The 21,270-nt window shown below is 40.8% G+C and overlaps 1 long non-coding RNA gene across 4 annotated transcripts in view; it reads left to right on the top strand.

The window, feature by feature from the left end:
• LOC306671033 overlaps positions 1–21,270 on the top strand; it is a 92,733-nt gene that overhangs the window by 11,968 nt on the left and 59,495 nt on the right. The gene's annotated exons all lie outside the window — the stretch shown is intronic.

A 21,270-nucleotide genomic window follows, 5' to 3' on the forward strand; every position in this document is an offset into this window, starting at 1 on the left:
GAAATTTGTAGAGTAATGGAAAGTAAATCCAAAAAAAAGGTGTGGGGCTATACTGGGCAGTCTTGAGTGACAGTCTATAATTAGTTTGAAAGGTAATAGGGAATGTTATGACCATTGGAAGGTCAAAATATTCTTGCGGCCACATGAAGTCCACACTTGACTAAGAATTCCCATTAGTGTAACATAACGAGGGTAGAGATCGTCTTCAATATAGGTGATCTTCTATGCAGAAAAGATCTACTCAAAATCTTTTCAGGGCAGGAAAATTCAGTCTTTGAGAATGATATTAAGTCAATTGCTATAAACGAGACTTTTGCACTTTTTGCAGACTTTCTACATGCACTGAACATACACACATCCACACACTCACACACATGTCAGTAGAGTGCATTTTAAAGTCAGGTATGTACATGTGTCATTTTCTTTCAGTTTCAAAATTTAATGTGTCACTATATAAAATTCAAGAATAAATGTATATGGCAGGGTAATTGTTCAGGAATTAAAAGATATGCCAACAGAACACTAGCAGGCTTTCTTTTGTGACATTTGGGGCTCTTGTCTCTGCAATGTTTCCTTGTGGTGAAAGAAGTAGATTAAAGATCATCGCAAATCAAAGTGATGCTTTCAGCCTCCTAAATGAGCACTAGCTTGTCTTTTTCTATTTTTCACACATTTGCATAGATCTGTCAACTGAATTCTGAATTCTTTTAAGAGCAATACTTAATACAAAGTTATGAACACCCGCGTACCACAAAATTGCTTTGCCCCTCTCTTCCTCAGTTCACATTCCCATGCCCTTACCCTCACCCTCTCAAGAGTACATTTCTCTCTGAAGATGGGGAAGGAGCTTAAAGAGGTGGAACCAGAGCTTTAGAGACAAACCAGTTGCTGCCAAACTGAATAGAACTTCCAAATAGAAACTTACTGCACCCTGCCACTGACCTTCCCTGTGTTTCTGTGTTTAACTGCATATCAGCTGATAGTTGGAGTGTTTTCAGATGTTGCGCAGTGAAACACTGAAATTATCTCGTGGCTGGGGCTGGGTAGTCAGGTGCATATTCCCTGGGGCAGAAGATCTGCCCTTGGTTTTGACAGGGTTAAAAGGCCTGGGCTAGTGAAAGCCCTCTATAGAGGGAGGATGGACACCCGAAGGGCTCATGCTGCTCATCTGTCATCTGCTTCAACTGTCACTTATGGACATTTGCAGTGATGCAGTGGTTCCTGTGATTCTGATTGGCTGCTAGCTCTGTTCTAATGTATTGTCTAGCACACTCAGGTCTGTGAGATGCATCAGCTCTGCCTTCATTTAGGCTACTAACCACAACTGTCAAAGTCTTCAAAAGAAACAAAACCCTGGGGCAAGAGGGGTCTTGAATTGGTGTATGTTTTGTTGCCTGTGTTTTTTATTCTGAATTAAATATCACAGATCAGGCCAACAGTTAAACAACACATCTGCCTGGGGTTTGTTGTAGCAATTCACAATATGTTTTTATTCATTATTACTTTAATTATGGCTCAGAATTCTTTTGACTCTCTTTCAGCTAACAGGTGGTTTTCAGACCATGATAAATGCTAAATGCTAGGAGGATAAGGCAGTTAGGCGTTGTTTTCCTAGCTGTGGTTACACCTAGGCCCCAGGCAGCTTCTGATTTAGCAGTTTACAACAGATTGGAATTCCTGGGGGATTTCATTTAACCCTTAGTTTTTCCCAACCTGTTCTCAATGCATTGCTGGGTGGGGGGCTCCCCATTACACCCAGCTGTGCAGCAGATGTACTTTTTGTATCCTGGGAGGTAGCGGGAGGGTTGAGGGTAGGTCAAAAAGTTAATATGTCAATGTTCTGAAGGGTGATGGGAGTAAAAACTTGGTGATATTAAAGATGATTTGAATTTAGATTTTTTAAGAATAAAAGCATTCTTTTATATATCTGCAATAGATGATAACAATTAAATAAGTCACACATGAATCATTGAAATTAGAGTGAGGGCAAAGACCTATTAGATCATCCAACCAATTCCCCAGTGAACACAGAATTATTCCCCACAGGGTTTTCAGGGGTGCTTTGTACAGTCTCTTTTGAAAGACTTGAGCAATTGGGACCTTCAATTATTTCCCGAGAGAGATGCTTTCCTTTATAAAGGACTATGCTGTTTTTCTCCTTTGGCTGATATTTAAGTTAAAAAAATATATGTCTGTATGGTGCATACAAAATCATTTGTACAAGGAGACTGGAGGTAGAAATTATACCTACAGGTCTTCTAGAAAACCGTATGCATTCTGGCACTCTCATTTATGGTTTTTGCACTTGAATTTGCATACTCCTTGGAGGCGGCAATAGTTGTGAAATACTTTTTGGAGGCCTCCCTATTTCCAATATAACTATCATCCATTGGTCAAGGGTAACATTGCATCTCTGAACATGAAATTAGGGGAAATACAGGCTATGGAATAAATTCTGTTTAGACTGTCCATGTTTTCAGGGTAAAGAACACTCAGTCATCCAGGAAATAGCAACTGCTTAGCATTCCTCTCTCTTAGGAACAGACTGGTATTGTCTCTTCCTGGGCTGTTTGCATTGGACAGGCTACTGATTGTGTGCACATGACGCACATGATGGGGGGGGGGGTCCGGGACAGACACTCCGACACTCCGCCCCCAAATATTCAGTAATCACTCCGCCCCCAAATATTCAGTAATCAGGGGCCTGGAACTGCAGAGCCAGTCCAGTGGGGTGTGTGTGTGTGTGTGTGTGTGTGTGTGTGTGTGTGTGTGTGTGTGTGTGTGTACAGGGGATTGGGGGTGGGCACTTCCTGCTAAGTTGCTGTGCTTTGTGTCAGAGTGCCCTTAAAGAAAGGTTTTCAGTTCTAAGGGGTCAGATTTTAAGATTTCTAAGAGTTCAGTTGCTGACACTGAAAGGGATGAATTGCACAGTTTTTCAGAACTCTCACAGAATGCTGTGATACGAACACCTCCCATCCCATCCCCCTCACCCCGCATTAGAGAGTGGTCAATGTGCAAGCAATGAACTTGAAAATGAAGAACAAAGAATCAAGCTTCCTGTCTTGGAGGAGCTCATGAATAGGTGAGGCAGGCAGGCGTGGAAATAATTTGGAAACATTAAAAGCTATGACATAGGGAAGCGGGGAGGCCAGGAGGCACAGGGGAATGGCAACCAAACAAGCCTGGGAGTTGGAAAGTTTCTAGGGGAGCTAGACTGGAAGCATGATACCAGGAAAAGTGGAGGGGCATTCAAATGAGAGTATTAGCAGAGCCAGGGGAAGCTTTCAAGTTGAGTGAGAAGTCAGGGAAAGCCATGCCAACTTCCATTATCTATGAAAGGCGCTCACTGTCCTCATTTTGCAAGTGAGGAGAAGTAAGGTAGCCACACACACAGCCAATGGGAGAGTAAGATGCAAACCAGGTCTAAACCTACTGCCTGTGCTCTTAAGAAAAGAAAAGCATGTCAGAGTGTAAGTTCAAGGTGGGCCTCTTTTCTCGAAGCAAACAGGTGCCCACAGAAGCAGCAGAGCTGAGGGGAGCTCCAACCGCGCCAGAACCTTCTGTCACCTACCTTGTACCAGACAGAGGCAGGGATCTCTGCGCCTCCAATAATGGGAAAGAAGAAATTGGTTCCTGCAGAGTTTATCAGCTCTTATAATTACTCTGAATGACTCATGCTGTGGCAAAACCAAGGGCCTTCTGCAGACTGTTGGTCCTGACCAGGGCTGAGTCAGCTGGGCCTGTGGGAGCCACCCTGAGCCTGTGGTCATGGTCAAGGAAAATATGTAGCTTTGTGGTCATGGATTTCCAACAGGCATGTGAAATATGCGGAAGCTATGGGAACATTCTCTACTTCAGAAATGGGGGGAGGGATGAGAAAGACAAAGGAATGGCAGAAGCAGAAGTCAAGCACTGGGCATGTGGGGTGGGTATGGATGTTGGACTCTCCTTGCCATGTGAGCATTATTTCCACTGGTAAGATGTTCCTGCCTATTTCCTTATACCTTAGTCACCCCTACTCTGTTATTTCTATGAAACTGCTTACCTCTGCCATTAAAGGGCAAAAGCAACCCGCCCACGTGTAAACAAATCAGTGTTGCTGTACTCCAATAAAATTTTGTGCTGCTATCTTAACCCTTTTTAGGTGCTGTAACAAAATACCATAAACCAGGTGGCTTACAAGTTTATTCCTTATTATTGTGGAGACTGAGAAGTACAAGATCAAGGGGCTGGCAGGTTTGCATTCTGGCGAGGGTTCACGTCTTGATTCATAGGTGGTCGTGTTCTTCTCAATATGGAAGGGGCAAGGCAGCCCTAGGGTCTCTTTTATAAGGGCACTAATCCCACTCATGACGGTGAACCTTCCCAATCCAATCACTTCCAAAACCTCACCTCCTAATGCCAGCACATTGGTGTTAAGGTTTTCAACATGTTCCTCTATGTAGGATAGGATTACTTCCTGATAAACTCCTTGTGAGTTGAAGTCATAAGTTGGAAATGTATTTAATACACCTGACCTACCAAACATGATGGCCTATCTTAAATGTTCTCAGAATATTTACACCTGCTTACAGTTGAGCAAATCACCTAACCCAAAGCCTAGTATATAACAAAGTGTTGAATATCTCATTTAATTTATTGAATACTTTAGTAAACATGGAAAACAGGTGATTGTATGACTAGGTTTTCACTCTATTGAAAAGTTTAAAAATCTAAAGTTGAACCATCAGAATTGGGGGACTGTTTGGACCTTATATGAGATGGTTGAACGACATCAACCATCAAAAAATCAGTGCCTGATGTTTGGTCATACAAGAATTTAGTAAATGTTCTTTTGTTCTTGGAATCTGCATCAAGAACCCTGAGGTTGACCTTGGTGGAAATGGGTGTGCTGCTTAACTTGTCTTTGGGGGGTGCTATTGATTATAGTCCAGCCATAATCAAACCTGGTGAGAAATCCTGTTGCTTATGTGCTTATGGTGAAAAGGTATAGAGTTAAAAGTTGTGAAAGTGTACTATAGAAATAAACCAGTAGCTCCCATCAGAAAATTCAGGCTGTGCCCTCCAAACCTAAGGGACTCATCTAGAGTGTCAATGCCTCCCTTAATAACCTACATGGAGGGCCTGTGTAACCCTATTCCTGCCTTGCATAACTGTGGAACATTTATCTGGTTCTTGATCCCATCCTGAAAAATGGATTCAGCTCTACAAAATACCTAAGAGAAATGAGAAATGTGTTTCTAACCGAAGATACTGAGGGAAATCAGAAGGGAGAATCCACAATGCATTCCACAGTACAAAAACACAATGCTACATTCCATTAGATGTTTTTTGATTCTATTAGGTATTTCTCTCTCTCTCTTCCTTTTCTCCTTCCCTTCCTTCCATCCCTCCTCTCTCTTTCTTGAACTCTTTCTTTTGCTGGGGACTAAACCCAGGACCTCGCACAGGCTAAGCAAGTTCTTTGCCACTGAGCCACATCCCCAGTTCTTGCCAGTTTTTTTGTCTTCCTCTCTTTTACCTCAAAATCTGTCTATTTTCCTGAGCAATTCAGCTCAACATCTCTTGCTCTTTCCCAGAGTATCCTGCTGGGATTACATCCCTTCTAAGTGTTCATCCTTCAGATGTTCCTTTCGTAATGGTTGATGAGTGGTCAACTCTTCAGTTTTTGTTTTACCAAGAGGTTTTTCCTTTTTCTTTTTCATTATGGAAAAAATCTGTCAAGAAAAAAAATTCTAGACCCCTAATTCAAAGAGAAACATTTCTCATTCTACTTTTTTCATTTAAAGTCTTGTAGATTGTTTAAACTGTTTTAAGGTTAGTTTTGAGAACAAAAACACAATGCTAATACTGTAGGAATTGGTGAGTCCTTGACTTAAAGCTTTCTTGGTACTGTGATTTCCTTTTGGGCATATTTTTTTAAGTGAAGTGTATAATTCAGTGGCATTAAAGATTCACATTGAACATAGTTATTTAATATTCTCTATCTGATAATTCTAATATTTGAAATATTTGAGGTTTAAATGATGTTTGCTCTTTTTTGCTAACTCTTACTTATGGTTGTTGGTTACCTATATAGGTTTGGTAATTTCTTTCTCCTTTTTGAAACTTATATTCAATTGAACTTAACCTGTAGTAATCTTTGCAGGACTGGGTAATTTGTTCTTTATTCTGGAGTTGGCATTTCCCTGTGCCAGACATTTATTTTCTTTATTTGGGGTGTTTAGGATTATCTGAACTGGGCACAGAGGTGCAATCTCTGTAATCCTAGCATCTCAAGAGGCTGAGGCAGGAGGATCGAAAATTTAAAGCCAGCCTCAGCAACTTAGCAAGACTCTGTTTCAAAATAAAAAATAAAAAGGGTTGGGGATGTGACTCAGTGGTTAAGTGCCCCTGGGTTCAACCTGCAGTACCACACGCACGCACGCACACACACACAAAATTAAATAAATAAAAATAAATAAAATAATCTTTCAATGAAAATTTGAACCTGAGACTCACATATAAGCATGTCCTTAGCAACTCTTCAGGAAAGACCATTGTTATGGTTTGGTACGAAGTGTCCCCCTCAAAGCTCCTGTGTAGCTGCAGGAATATTCAGAGGTAAAATGATTAGATTTGGAGAGCTGTAAACTAATCATGCCATCCTAGTCTGAATGGACTGACTAGTAGTAACTGTAAGCAGGTGGGGCATGGCTGGGGGAGTAGGGTCAAGGGGGTGTGTCCTGGAAAGGTGCATCCTTCCTGTGGCCCCTTCTCCTCTCTCTCTCTGCTTCCTTGCTGCCATAGGGGGGAGCAGCTTTTCTCTCCTATAAGCCCTTTTGCATGATGTTTTGCCTCACCTTGGGCCTAGAGTAATGGAGTTGTCTATCTATGGATGGAGACATCTGAATCCATGAACCAAAACAAACTTTTCCTCCTTTAAGTTGTTCTAGTCAGCTGATGCAAAAACTGACTAGAGCCATCATTATTGTTGTTTTTATTACTATTACTATTATTGATAATATTTTCCACTGGAGCTGTAGTAGAGACAAATTTTCCTTTGGCTTGTTTTGCAAGAGGGTGTTTTTTTTTTTTTCCTAGTTCACACCTTCCCTGCAAAGTGAGTCTCTTTGAAGGTTTAAGCATTATGTAAGTCTCAGGTTTACCCCTCCTGTTTGTGCAGGCTCCAAAGTCCCTGTTTCCCTGAACGATCATGAAAGGTTTCTTAAAGGGTCACACACTAAATATTTTAGGCTTATGGGGCATAATTGGTCAGTTGCAACCACTTAAATATACCACTGTAGCACAAAAGTAGACGTAGACCATTTGTAAATAAATGGGCATGACTGTGTATAATGACTGTGTATGATGAATGGCCATGTGTCAATAAAACTTTATTTATAAAAACAGGTGGTTGCTGGAGAGATAGCTCAGTCAGTAGAGTGCTTGCCTTGTAAGCACAAGGCCCTGGGTTTGATCCCCAGCACCACAAAAATAAACAAAAAACAGGTGGTTGGCCTGTATGTTATTTTGACAACACTGCTCTAGAATTCTAGTATTAGCATTTGTTTCCTGAGTAGACCCAACTCTTATTTTTTTGGGTGGAGTGGGAGGTGCATGGTTTATTTTATTTTTACTTTTTATTATTTCTGGGAATTTCCTTTATTATCATGAAGGTTAATATATTCATTTAGCTCACTTAGCATTTCAATTTATCCAGCATATCAGTGTTTTGCAATGGAGGGATTTAAAAAAAAATATGTGGTCTTCTATAGTTCCAGTAGCAAAATCCTACAATTTTTCTTTCCTCTTTAGTTGACAGATGAGCTCAACAAAAATTCTTAAGTTAGCTAAATGACAGCCATCTGATTTTCCTTAAACATCTCCTGAGCATTTTAACATCTTGTCACAACAATTTATAGCTTCTTTTGCCTCTGAGAACTTATAGTCTCAGAGTAGCAAGATTTCCATGAGAGATGCTAAGATTCTGACTTTTCTGTTATGTCAGAGGATGGAGTATACACAGTCTCCACCTGACTTAACAATGATTAGACTTATGATTTTTTGACTTTATAATGATGTGAATGCATACCTGAACAATTATTCAGTTTTTTCACTTTCAGTACAGTATTCAATAATTACATGAGGTAGTCAACCCCTTATGATAAAATGAACTTTTTATTAGATGATTTTGACCATCCATAGATAAATGTAAATCTGAACTTATTTAAGGTAGGCTAGTCTAAGCCATGCTGTTTGATAGGTCAAGTGTACTACATGCATTTTTAACTTATGACCTTTTCAACATAAGTATGATGATTTTATGGGGATATAAACCCCACTGTAAGTCAATAACCATCTGTAGAAGAGACTTGGGGCTGTTATGAGCGAATGTGGGTTTTGGAGAGATCTTTCAGTTTTGTTTATTGAACCTCTCCTCTGTGCCATTCACTGATCTGGGGCCCAAGAGTCAGGGGGAAAAGACAAGAAAATCCTCCTCTCTTGGACCTGGCATTCTTATAGGGAGAGACAAAAAAATAAATAAATGCATAATACTAGGGAAATATCAGAAAATGAGAGGATTATGTTGAAAATCAAAGAAGTTGTTTTGATGAAGAATGGCTGATAGGAGGTTACTGTTTCAGATTGGATGAGGGCGGTGGGATTCAGTAAGGAGGTGACATGGAAACTGGACTGGAATGGAGAAAAGGAACAAACCATGCAAAGATCATGGTCAGGGAGGGGAATATTTTTGGTATTTCCAGAAGATTGAGAGAATGCTAGTGTGGCTGAGATATAGTAGTGGAAAAATGAGACAAAAGGAAACAAAGGAAAATGGGAATACGTGAAGCAGAGGGACCAACTCAGGAGTTCAGTGGAGAAACCTGGATGATAACTGTGCAGCAGTCCTAGAAAAACTTCTAAAACTTTTAAACGATGGATCCAAATTAGAGCAGGATGGCCAAAGTTCCAGTAAAGAGTGACTAGAGCAAGAAAGGGGCTATGAGACACACAGTATGCGACAGAGAACCTGGAAGATTTTCTCAGGATGGATGCATGTCTTTTAATCAGAAAAGAAGGTGTCAGCAGAAATTGTGGGGAACATAAGAATTTTATAAGAAGCTTGTTATTCAAATATGACATAAGCTGAAATGTGGCATGGTTTAGAGTGGATGATGTAATTTAAGGAGAGAGAATGCATTTGATTTTGGTGCATGGAATATTCTCCTTTGGGCAACAGAGGTTTAAAGACACATGGTCCAGTTGCTGCATTGAGATTTTTTTTTAAAGCTTTATTGAGATAACATTAACATATGAAAATTCTATATATTTAAGATGCACCACTTGATGTTATGATATATGTGTACATTTTGAAATGATCATCATGATGAAGCTAATTAACATAACCATTGCCACTAATTGTTACTCTGTGTGTGTGTGTGTGTGTGTGTGTGAGAGAGAGAGAGAGAGAGAGAGAGAGAGAGAAAGAGAGAGAAGGAAAGAGAGAGAGGAAGGGAGATGATGGACTTTTCAAAGAGAGCAATCAGTGCTGTAGTGTGTAATATTTATGCAGCATCAGTAGTATTGTAAACGGGTTTTCCAAGTTTAAAGTTTTAGAGTCAAACTACATCAACAAAATAAGAAAGGCCCAGATATTGTTAAGGAAGGAAGTGAATGCTACAAACCTGGGAGCTTCAGAGATCCGCACACACCTGCCTCTGGCTGGGAGGACAAAACCCTCCAGGGACAATCTTATCCCTGTCTTTGGTAGTAGTCTGAGGGGTGAGAGCTTGAGGGAGAATATAAATTTTAAAATTTTTGGTATGTTCTAAAACTTCTAAAACTCTCCGGATCATTTTTGTAAACTTGCTTTATAAAGAGTTATCTATAGTTCTTTTATTTCACAATATTTATGTTACATTTCCTACATTCCATATGCCAAGCACGGAGGAAGAGAACAAGAGAAAAATATCCCTGTCCTCATGTGGCTTATAAGCCACTAGGGAAGAATGTGCTTTTCTACAAACATCTTTAGCAATCAGGAAAATGCAAATCAAAACTACCCTGAGGTTTCATCTCACCAGTCAGAATGACAGTCATCAAGAATATATACAATAATGTGTTGGTGAGGTTGTGGGGAAAAAGTAACACTCATACATTGTTGGTGTGACTGTAAATTAGTACAACTACTCTAAAAGCAGTATGGAGATTCCTCAGAAAACTCGAATTGGATGACCCAACACTCTTTGGTATCTATCCAAAAGAATTAAAATCAGCATACTATAGTGATACGTGCATACCAGTGTTTACAGCAACACAATTCACAAGAGCCAAATTGTGGAACCTAGATGTGTATTCCTCAAAAGATGAATGGATAAAGAAAATGTGGCATATATACACATAGAGTTTTACTCAGCCATAAAAAGAACAAAACTATGACATTTGCTGGTAACTGGATGGAACTGGAAAACATCACACTAGGTGAAATAAGTCAGACTCAGAAAGTCAAGGGTTGAAGGGTTTCTCTCATTCGAAAGCTAGAAAGAGATAAGGGATTAACAAAAAAAGGGAGGAATCTAATAAAAAAAAATGAAGAACTATGGAATAGAAGAAGGGGATAGATGGGAAGGGAAGAGGGATGGAAAGGGGAGGAACTACAAAATGAAATTGACCAAATTATGCTGTGTGCATGTATGAATATATCATAGTGAATTCTACTTTTATATATAATTATAATGTACCAGATTAAAAATAAATTAATAGAATATTTTAGAAAGATAATACATTAGAAAAAATAAATTAAAAAGAAAAATCAATAGAGTAGAGGAAAAGGATTGAGGAGGGAGGAGGAAAGGTAAAGGGGTAGTACTGAGGATTGAAATGGAGCAAAGTTTGTTATTTATACTAATGTATATGACAAAATGAACTCAAAGCAATGTAAAACTATAATGGGCTAGTAAAAACATAAATAAAACAATTTACTATTTGAAACAATCCTTAAACAAATAAAAAACTCCAAATTTAGCAAATTTCTTAATAAAAATATATTTTAAAAAAAGACACAAGTTAAAGGAATGGGGTATCATTGGCATCTCCATCACATTCAGCAACAGGAGGCTGTATGGCCCTGTATACTTTGGTGATTCCTGATTCTCTGTCTTCAGTGCAGATCTTGTTCCACAGTGTCAGTTCTACATGTAAGGGTGTCTAATGGACATCACAAACTCCATCTTCCTCCAGTACCCTTCAGCTCCATCAAAACACACTCCCTCCTTTAGACATCTTCCTCCTCTTCTCCCATCCTCTCACCACCCAGGAGCAATCATTGGATGCTCATGCTTGCTCACTGTACCTCCTGAATAGCTAGAACTCAACTTCCTGCCTAGATGCGGTATCCACCACTCCTCAGTTACCATCTCTCACTTGGATTATTGCAACATGCTTTTCACTGCTCTCCAATTCATTTTCAACACAGCAGCCAGAGCCTTGTCTCAAACAAAAATGACCATCTCATCGATCTGCCTAAAGACATTCAAGCATGGCATGTCTTAGACTGTTCTGTGCTAACAGAGGAGAAATTTATGATGAACGCCAATTTGTTGGCTCACGGTTCTGGAGGCTGGGAAGTCCAGGATCAAGTCTGGCATCAGAGGGGACATTTTGCTGTATCATCTTTTGGTGGAAGGCAGGAGGTTAAAAGCACAAAAGAATGAACCTATTCCCACAGCCCTATTCCCAGGGGTCTTACATTCTTGGTTCAAATCTTGATACTACTCCTTCCTGGAGCAAGTTATTTAACTTCTTGTAAGCTCAGTGAGCAGCTGTGAGATGGGGACCATGGTGAACTTACCTTGTGGGTTGTTAGAGACATGTGTTATGCCCTGTAGCACCTGGCACTCTGTCTCTCACCACTGGGTCTCAGCTTAATGAGTCTCTGCATGGCCTCCCTCCCCGCTTTGCTTTTGTAGCTCCCCTTGCTCTATCTCCATGACAAACACCCACTTCCATTGTCATCCTGGTAGATTGTCTGCTACACTATGGAAACCACTCTACAACATTCCCAGTGTCCCCTACAGTGCTCAGCAATGGGAGGGCTCAGTAAAAAGTAAGGAATGCATAAGACAGATGCAGAAGTCAGTTAATCTGGCTTGACCTTGGGAAGAATGTTCTGACTTTGAGGTCTCAGGGACCTTCGAACACCGGAGCAAGACAGCTTCATCTCTGGCAATGCACTAGTCATTGTATAATTTAGAAGATCTTTAGTCAGTATATTCCTTTACTGATTCTTAAAAATACTGGTTTCTTCACTATATGACCCAGCTATACCACAAAGAATTTATTGTAATTCTGGGATGGCATTAAAATTAATCCTGAAGGACGAAGCACATGGGACACACCTATAATCCCAGTGGCTCAGGGGACTGAGACAGGAGGATCACGAGTTCAACACCAGCCTCAGCAAAAGTGAGGCACTAAGCAACTCAGTGAGACCGTGTCTCTAAATACAAAAAAAAAAAAAAAAATGTCTGGGGATGTGGCTCAGTGGTTGAGTGCCCCCTGAGTTCAATCCCTGGTAACCCCCATAAAAAAATTACCCTGAAGAATCAAAGTCATCTTACTATAGTGATACATGCATACCCATGTTTATAGCAGCACAATACACAACAGCCAAACTATAGAACCAGCCTAGGCGTCCATCAACCAATGAATGGATAAAGAAAATATAGTATATACCCACAATGAAGTTTTATTCAGTCATAAAGAAAAATGAAATCATGTCATTTTATTTTCAGGAAAATGGATGGAACCATCATGTTAAGTAAATAAGTCAAATTGAGAAGGTTAAGGGTTGTATGTTTTCTCTCATGCAGAAGCTAGAGAGGAAAAAAGGAAAACAAAGGTGGGGGTGGAACCCCTAAAATCAAAGGGAGATCAGTAGAGGAAAGGGACCAAGGGTGGGAAGCAGGGAGGAAGGGGAAAATTGCTGGGGAGTGATATTGGTCAAATTATATCATTAAATTGTGTGCATGTATGAATATGTAATAATAAATGCCATCAATATGTACAACTATAATACACCAATAAAAAATGTGGGAAAAATGCTGGTTTTTCAGTTGTTTTTCTAACTTTAATAACAATAGAAGACATGTGTATACATCTGAATGATGGAACCACTTCTATCAGAAAATCTTCAGGGAGGTTTAGGGCTGAATTTGCAGAGTGCCAATTAGTCTTTGGTAGGCAATGTCTCTGCCTGGAAAATGCCTTCCATTAAGGAGCAGTGTTATTTATTCACAATGCCCCCATGTAAACCTGCCACAGGACCAGCCTTTCTCTTGAAGGGAGGAGTTCCCAGCTGAGACTGGTAGACCCCTCTCACTGTGTGATATGAGCTCAGACAGTGATTTGGCTCCTTTAAGAACTTGGACAGGCTGCTGGAGTTCGGAGCTCCCACTGCTCACAGCCAGCAGCAGAGCCCAGCTGTCTGCAGCCCCGAGGGGACTTCACTGTGTTTACACGGATGGTCATATGGTAACCTCTTCCAGCTCACGGGCAGGCTGCACAGTTACCTCATCTGCAGTCCAATGACCTCATCCACGTAAAATGTAGCAAGTGGGAACTGGGAGCAGAGTGGGGCCGGCTTCTCAATGGAGCCCAGAAGAAGCTGTTCTCCATGTGGACTCAGGGAATCAGCCCTAGAGCTGTCCACTTAGTAATCATTCCCAGCCTGAGCTGACTCAGAGCCAAGTGGACGCGTTCTCCTGGGAGTGGAGCTGGGAAGCGCCTGTGCAGACATGTGTGTGCCCATACCTGGGACTTGCTTATTTCAGGTGATTCCTCCGCCCCCACCCCAGTTGGGCCACTGGGTAAAGTTGCTGTTGTCCCAGATTCTGAGGCAGGAACCTCCAAAATGTTGTTGCACAAACAGGATGCAAAACACCACAAAGGGAGAGAAAAAGGCGCATGATGTTCTACCTTGGGGGCGGAAGCATCACTAGATATTGTTTTTATTGTTTATCACTATCTTTGAATTATATTTGTTCTCCCCCTCCAAAAAATATTGCATGTGATGACTAGGAATATAAAATAAATTACCTTTGCCATAGGCTGCTGGGTTTATTAGCCCCTTTCAAGCTCTTCACCATGTAAAGGACAGGTTGACCTACAGTTGTCTCCTCCTTCCAGCAGGCTCCCTCTCTCTCTCCCTCTCTCTGTAACAGGAGCTCTGCTATTTGTGCATTTAACAGTTTAACCCTTTGAGTCAATCCAGGACTCTGTATTCTTTCTGGGATTTCTTTTGGGATGGCATTAAATTTTTTTCCGGCCTTATTGAGATACATCTGACATTTAAAAATGTATATATTTATCATGTACAACACCATGTTTCAATATATGTATACATTGTGAAATGATTACCACAATCAAGCTGATTATTCTGCCCATCATTTCACATACTTACCACTGTGTGTGCGAGTGTGGTAAGAACATGTAAGATCTACTCTCTAAGGCATTTCATGTATAAAATACATTATTATTAACTGTAGTTACCATGCTGTACAATAGATCTTCAGAACTTATTCATCCTGTCTCACTGAGCCTTCATCCTCTTTGACCAGGCATCTTACATTGTAAGGCAGTTGATTCATGTTATACACATTTTGTACACACACACACACACACACACACACACACACACACACACACATATATATATATATATATATATATATATATATATAAAGCAGATGAAAAAACAAGCCCAGGAAATAAAATGGAAAGAAAAACACAAAAGTTAAATAGCCCTAGAGGTCAAGAATTTATTTGGATTAGCTCTGCACAGCAAAAAGACTTTTAAAGGGGGGACTGCCCATCTTAAAGAGCAAATGTTAATAAACTTACAGTCATTCCCCTGACTACATGGAGCTCAATTAGCAATACAGGACCCGTTGCCCTTGTTCTTTAAATGCAGGACAAAACCAGTTATTAGTGTGGTATCTAAGTCTTGTGGGGGCGGGAGGCAAAGTCATGGCTATAATGAGCAAAAAAGCAGGGGTCATTATTTTGATGGTGTGTTTGCTGTTGACTCCTGGTTGTGCACTTGACATATTCTTTCTTATTAGCAAGCTTGGAGCAGCAGTGGAGACTGTTCAAATGATTTCCCCAAAATCTAAGCCCTAGGACAGTCCTCCTACATGTAGATGAATACCCCCGTAAGCAAATTGCCTCCCAACCTGTCCAAAATCACCTCTGCTGCTGGCAAATAGCTTTTCAGAGTAAGGTAAGCACTGCAGAGAACCCGAGGCTGTATATTTAAACAATTACAGGCCTGTGTGTATCTCAGCCTCCTGCTGCATGGTCCCGAGCAAGATGGTGTAATATGTGCATTTTACATATCAATAGCAGAGGAGGCTGTTTCCAGATGGCTGTACCTATTTCAAAGCCACCTTTTTATTCAGAAGGAAGACTGTGTGACCTCCCTCCAAGTAAATGTGTTTTGTAAGCCCTGGGAATGAATGCTTAAAAAATGGTCCTGGGCTATATTTCATGTCCAGTCCAACGTGTTGTGTGTGCACAGCTGTTCGGGGCTGGCATGTGGTAGCATATTAAAAGGAAGATTACCATTTCCAATTTTTTCCCCTTCTGAAAGCTTGATATGCATATATGAAACTTGTGGAAAAAAATAGGCATAATGAGACAGGGAAGCTGGGTCTCAAGGCACTAGTCGGTGCACATCTGGAGTTTGTAGCATTCTAGAGATAGTTACTTATTCCCAGGAGCCGCAGCCGGAGTGGGAATGGTAGCCCGGTATCCATGGTGAGCTTCCCTATCTCACCGTGCCAGGTGTGCGTGTGTGTTATTTCTTGGAAAGGCTGTCCTCTGAGGGGATGGGGAGGGGAGAGGACAAGAGAGGAGAGAAGGGAAAAAACAGAAGGGAGGTAATTAGGCACCACCTTGCCCAACAGAGCCAGCTCAGGCGTCTGAAATCGAGGATGGGTATTGGAAGGGCGCTGGTGGAGTCAGATGATGCATTCAGAGTCTTCTTGCCGCCTGCCAACTCCAGGCTTGTTTCTATGGGTACGAGGCCAGGGAAGAGAAACCCTGGGGTCAGAAAAGGCGCACAGATAACAATACCAAGCAGGATGGGCCTTGCTCTTTGCCTTTTGTGCAGTTTCATTTTAATCTTGAACTGGCGACCTGAATTCATGCTGGCCCCTCCATACTGTCCCCCTACCCCAGTTAAGAAATTGAAAGTGTTTCAAATCTTATATGCTGTTATTTAGAGAAAGACTTCATAGACTATTGTTTTCATTGCATAATTGGCCGATCTTTATATTCCCATTTGATGGACAGAGAAAGTGAGGCGCTGGGAACTGTATGGACCAACCAGTCTTACAATAAAAGGGAAACGGCAGAACTGGGAAGTTTTCCCAGGAAAAGAATTTGTTATAAATTTCATAGATCCAGGGGATGCGTGAATTTTTTTTCTTCTTTCTTCTTCTTTCTTTTTTTTTTTTCCCCTGAGCTTCAAGATTGTGAGGTTCCAGATGCTCTCTGTAAAAAACAATGCCCCACAGGGAGGGGAAGTGTGAGGTCCGGCTTGAGGCCACCCTTATAAAGGGCTATAAACAGCAGCTGCTTCTATTGTGCGTGCCAAGTGCTGCCTATTAGGGTAGGTCTCCGAACTCCTTGTTTCTTTCTCTTCAACCAGATGTGACCAAGCGGGAGTTTGTCAATTCAGAGGTGGACCCCAGATGGTGGGAACCAGGAAGCGGAGGGGCACAGGGGGCTCTGGGGAGGCACTCCGCTCTTTCTCCGGTGCTTTGACTTCCCGTCTCTGCGACTCATCAGCATTCCCTCCGCTCAGTTCTCTATAGCGGAGGCTAAGTGGAAAAGGGGACCGGTGTGTGTGATCTGCAAGCTCAAATATGGGCATGTTGAAGGTGCACAACACACTTGAGGGGAAAGGTGACAGCGAAAGAGCACTTAGAGGAGCCCCGTTAAAATACCCGCAAAGGGGCAGCACGAAGGGGATAAACAAAAGAGCCCCACGCTGCGGAGACCAAGCAGGACCTGGATGGGGAAACAAGAGGAGGTGGGCTGGAACAGACAGAGACGTTTCTCTCAGCCTCATCTACCAAGGGCTCATCAGTTTTTGGATTGGCAGGGCTTAGGGCATAGTCTTAAGCCTCAAGAGTCGTGCAAATCAGGTTAATTGTGCGCATGCGTGTTTCCACGTTTAAGAAACTGAGTTCATACATTCTTAAACCCTTATTTCTCCTTCCCTCTTTGGTTCTTCTCCCATGGTAGAGGACCTTGGAGACATGAGTTGAAACAGCTGCCTGCACAAGTTGTTCCCTAACTAGGAAGCACAGAGTGGGAGAGGGGAAGCAACATCTTTCAGAGTCCATGACAGTCCCTGTATGCAAGTGACACAGCCCAGACTAGGGGTTCTCAAAGCAGCAGCCTCTGTTGCTTTGCCCTTTCCTTCTTATGGAGATGATGAGAATTGTGGAAAGATTTATCTTCTGAAGTGCTCCACTGATTGCCAGAGCTGTTTCTGTCACAGTGATTTCCCAATTACACAAGTGAATTCTCCAACGCAGTTGGTAAAAGTAGATAGGTGGAGTGGTATGGAGAACAATTCAAAAGTACTGTATAGCCAAATTAAAGATTTGACTAGGTCATGGCACATCATCCTTCTAGATGCCAGAGAAACTGTTGCCTAGGTGCATATGGAAACAAATGCTTGTAAAGATGTTCCAGTTGGAGTTAGAGGCAACATAGGTACTCAAAATTTGGGGAATGGATAAAACATGGTAGAATTTATGGTGTAATATCATGCAGCAGTTGAATATCATGCAGCAATTGATATAATGAAGAACCACAGTTCTTTAGAAAGGTGTTTTTTAGAATGAAAATGTAAGCCACAGAAGAACAAAATCTGTAGAATTATACCTGTGTTAGTCAGCTTTACATTGCTGTAACATATTCCAGAGATGAATCAACTTAAAAAGAGAAAAGTTTTATTTTGGCTCACAGTTTCAGAGGTTTCAATCCTGGTTGCTTTAAGTTTTGGGGGAGGCAAAATATCATGAGAGAAGCATGTGGTAAGGATACTGTTCACCTCATGTGGAGAAACATAAGGCAAGGAGGAGCTGAGGTCCTACTATCCCCTTCAAGGCATATCTCCAATGATCTAACTTTCTTCTACTCAGCCCTACTTCCTAAATATTGGGACATTCAAGATATAAACTATGGCACTAACATTTTAATGATGTTAAGAAATGTATACGTATACAAACAATACTGTATTTTTAATGTCCTAGGGCAAATTCCTAATACATTAGATGAGTGTCTAAAGCATGGGGAGAAAGGAAGAAGACAAGACCATGGGGATCAAGAATAAAGGGAAAAAACTAAAGAAGAAAGTGGTTTGAACTGACCAATTATGATAATTAATGGGCCATGAAGTGAAGAAACCATTAACTCAGTTTTGTACTTGATTTTGTAAGAATAAAATTTTCCTTTCTCTGTCTCTCATCTATCTGCCTAAAAAAAGTAGCAGGGTTTCTGTGATAAGAAGTACCAAAGAAGTGCATAATACACATGTAATATTATCAACAATCAATCATCAAAAATTCTTTAGACCTTTGCTATGGGTTTAGTCCTGCACTAGGTATGATGGGAGCATACAAGAGCATATGGTATTGTCCTTGGTCTTATCAGACAGATTGGAAATTTTATGTGAAAAAATAGCTGCAATTCAAAACAGCTTATAATTGAGGCCCAAACTGTAGAAGACATACCACATGAGCTGCATGAGATTTTAAAAAAAGGATGGTAAGGACAGCAGCGGTCTGGGAAATTTTCCTGGAGAAAGATGCTCTCCATTGGCCCTTACAGGAGGTGGGGGTTGGCTTGGTGGAGGGAAGAAGCACTGAAGTCAGGGGCAGACCCCACAGAAGGTGTGAGTTTGAGGTGAGTGGGAGTGTAGTGCCCACTTACCCTCTGGTAGCTTTCAGCTCTGGGGAATATGCTTTGTCCCTATGCAGGAGGCCATTGGCATAACCCCTTTCAGGCTCTCCTGCACCCTGTGGGCACTTGAGAGTGGGATTTGGAATTTGGTCACATGAATGCATCTGCTCCCAGAGTCATCCCTGTCTCTTTATTTACCCTCTTCGATTTGGGCTGCTTCCCAGCATCCCCTCTTCTCCTTCTGTGAGAAAAAGGGAAGGGATCATGTTTTAATGAAACAGTCCTACATTGCCAATGTTGCATAGAAAATTATCTGCATGCCCATGGACAGATCTTCCATCTTGATAATTAAAAAAAAAAAAAAAACTTTTTAAAAGTCAGTATCATACTTGAGGAAATTTAGAGAGTACACCAACACTCTATGGTTTCTTAAAGAAACCAGGAGTCCCAGGCCCTTCCCTCTTATTTCTCCCTACTCAGACACCGTCACTTGAAGCTGTGTGGATAGATTCCTTTTTTACTTATTTCTATATTTCTGCCTAATGGGTGTGCTTTTGATTTTTTTGTTGTAGGCATTATCTTTTGAACCTCATATTGTGTAAGAAGAAGGGCAGTTAGCTTTCTTTTCACTTCTTCCCTTGTCAATGAACATTTCCTATCCCCCATCTTCCCAAGGTACTTTATAATTTCAGTTGAATCATTATTCAGAGTATGTTATTCAAAACTGAGCCTTTCAGCAACTATGATTATTTTTTCTTTTCCAAGTAACTTTTTGATCTCTTTAGATCTAGTTCCTATATCCACCAGCAGCATGTAACTCTTGAGAGCTTGAAATATGACTAATGCAACTATAGGATTAATTCTTAATATTATATTATTCAATTTTAATTCTTTCATATCTAAATTTAAAAACTGACAGTTTTTGAAACTTTTGAGAATGTTTGGCATACCTTTGGTATATAAATCGCTTTTCATTTGCTAATTTAATGAATGCTAAATACAGCTGAAATCAAGTATTCCGAGAAATTTTAGTGTGCAAATTGTGATGGGTGGCAAATGTAAAAAACACTGGATCTGAAAGATTTAGTTTAAAAAAGAACATAAAATATCTCTTTAATAATTTTTATGTTGATCTTATGTTGAAATAATGTTTTGGATATATTAAATATGATGTGTTATTAACCCAGTAAGTTCCACGTTTTTAATTCTGCAAATATTTCAACAAAATTGACACAGGTGCATCAAAATAGGTTGGAACCTTAATCTTGAGCCTACACATCATTAAATTATTATCAGAATTATATTCTGATTATCATATGATTATACTGTATGTTATTATATTATGTATTAAATTTGAGTTTTTATAGGTGTTCCACATCTGGGATGATGGGACAAATAAAATGAATTTGAACTCTCTTTTTTAAACATGATTACAAACTGTTGAAAATGACATGTTCGCCATTGCTTTGGGACCAGATGGGATTCCCGGGGAGGGGAGAGGGGAGGGAATGCAGATCGAGAGGGGGTTGGGCCAGAAGCTCAAAATCCTCAGGAGGAGGGGAGGGGCCGAGGAAGAGATGAGGAGTCAAGTGCCTTGGTTAAGACCCTCTCCACCTTTGTTCACCGCGCAATGCTCCGGGCACGATCCCTTCCCAGGTAGAGACTGTTGCACGGTGGACCACGTCCTGCTCTGCAAAACTGGTCTGTTCCTGGCAGAGGCGCGAAGTGGATGAGATTTTTTTTAAGATTTTGTATTTCTGGAGCATAGCCAGTTTGCAAGAACAGAAATTACTCTTCAAGAAGGGAAAACAGTACGATCTTGACAACATAGCCACGATGTCCACTGTACAATCAAAAATGTCTAGACTTGCAAAGGAACAGGAAAAAACCAGCTGTGTCAAAAGAAAGCAGCTAATAGGGACTGATGAGGAGATAGCACCAGCGTTAGATTTCAAGTACAAAGACGATATATCAACAGCTATTATGAAGAAGTTTAAGGTCTTGATGGAAATGCAGGACCTGATGTTTGAAGAGATGAGGGAAACTCTTAAAAGTGACCTAAAGGAAATGTTAGCAGTCAAAAGCACAGTATCTGAAACAAAAGAGTCAAAGAACTCTGGCAGCAGGAAAGAGTGGCAAAAAGTAAAAGATTTAGGCTCAACAAAAACAGAGTTGGTAAGGGGAAAAGAGGGGAAAGATTCTAAAATGTCTGAGTGTATTGAAAACTTACCTTTTAAAAGCAAGGAAATCGACGAACTGAGTTGTAAATTGGACAAAACCAAGAAGTACACTGGCAATCGAGGGAAGAAA

The sequence above is a fragment of the Sciurus vulgaris genome (assembly GCF_902686455.1).
Source record: "Sciurus vulgaris genome assembly, chromosome: 1".
NCBI lineage: Eukaryota > Metazoa > Chordata > Mammalia > Rodentia > Sciuridae > Sciurus > Sciurus vulgaris.